The following is a 1,873-nucleotide window of genomic DNA, read 5'->3' as shown; positions in this document are numbered from 1 at the left end:
GATGACATCTATCTGGTGGAGAACAATTTTCCCCTCTTTAAGTTGTTTTACGGGGCTAGTGGTGCACACCTGTCATCCCAGGACTTGTGATATGCATGCAAGAGAATCGTAAGTTCCTGGTCAACCTAGGCTACATAGAAAGTTGTAAGTGTGGGCTGGGTATGTAACTTAGTTGGCAAAGTGCCTTGTTTAGCACACATGAAGCCCTGCATCCAAGTCCCAGTACTCTATAAACCTGGTGTAGTGGTGTATGCTTAGAACCCCAGCACTCATGAGATGTAAGTAGAAGGATCAGACATTCAAGGCCATCCTTGGCTATATAGTGAGGCCATCCTGGGCTACATGAGGCTCTGTCTCAAATAAAAAGATTCTTTCTATTATAATAAGTGTTCCTTAAATTACTGATTATACAAGGGCATCCTGAGGAAATATTCAGTGTTGAAATGGACTTAGGTCATGATGTATGCCTTGTTCCTCTTTTGTAGGGTCACAGGATGTGCTGTTACACTCAAGACTGTGAAAAGGGATGTGATATAGAATCCTACTTATTTCAGACCTTAAATTTACTTGACAACCAATTTCTTTCCTTCTTTATATCTATTAACATATTGTGATTATTTTGGCAACACCTCCTGGAGTGTTAGGTGAACAGTAACCTTCTGCCATGTTTATCAATGAAGAGGGTGAGGCCTAGAGACAATTGTGTTTGCACAAGCTAGAGCCAAGCACTCCTACCTGGCTTTCTCTGTGCGACAGTGGATTGACCTGCATTTTTCATCCAGTGAGAACTTTTAGACTCTGTTTTCTGGCCCTTGGGAGTTCTTGCATGTAAGATGACAACTCCTGATTTCTTTTCCCCAGTGCCTGACCTTTTTCCCACTTCTCTTTTCTTGAAAATGATTCTTTTCAAGTATTTCTCTGGATTTTATATTTTCCTGCCAGATATTTCGCAAGAAACAAAAGACTCCAATTAAAGTTTTCTGTGCCTTATCAAATCACGGAAAAAATAGCAAATAAGTTTTTTTTTGTATATGGCTGATTTATGTCAAAATTGTAATTGTAAAGTGGAGCTAAGGGTGGCCATATTTACTACTAAGCAGGGACTTAGTAAGCTGCACGGGGCCAGCAATGAGTGGATAAATTTTGTTTAAATCTTGGTTTTTGAGGGGTTAAAATGTTTTATCAGCTGGATTTTAAGTCCATTTGTGCTGTGGGTTGCTTCTTTATGTTACTTTGTTTACTGCATTAATACTCTTCTGAAGCTGGGTATGGCAGCACGTGTACCCTAATCCCACCACTCAGGAGGATCCCCCAACGTTCTTCAGTGTGGGTCCATCCATTGGGCCCACAAAGAGCCCCATCCCTTTAAGACATTGTTTCTTCCCCTCTTAGCAGACATCAAGTGCCAAAAGTTCCTTTGTCGGGAGCTGGAGAAACAACATTCATTACCAAAAAATATAATATGGCTCTACAAACAGTTGACTTAAGCAGGACATTCTGCCTGCACTAGTAACCTTGAGAAAGAATTTATGGCAAGGTTATTTTTCTCTTCCCCTTGCAAACAGTTCTCGGAAAAGTAAGTCATGCAGTAATCTCTTGGAACATCTGGCAGTCAGTCACATTGCTGAATTGCTCAGTCCCCCCCCACCATACCCATAAGAATGCTGTAACCTTTGACCAACTTCTTCAACCCCTTCTAAATACAAACTGTATATAAGGAAAGCTTGCAATACAATAAAGCGACCCTTGACAAGTGGACTTGCTTGGGCTCCGTCTACTCTTTCTCGCCCGTTTTTCCTTTCAGGGAGTGGTCCCCCGCAAGCTTTACCTGTGCAGGGTCCCCGTAGGCAGGGGCAAGGGGCGCCTAAATGGG

This window comes from Nannospalax galili, unplaced genomic scaffold (assembly GCF_000622305.1).
Source record: "Nannospalax galili isolate Female #2095 unplaced genomic scaffold, S.galili_v1.0 scaffold627, whole genome shotgun sequence".
Lineage (NCBI taxonomy): Eukaryota > Metazoa > Chordata > Mammalia > Rodentia > Spalacidae > Nannospalax > Nannospalax galili.
The sequence above is the reverse complement of the archived record's forward strand: the minus strand, read 5'-3'. Positions refer to the sequence as shown.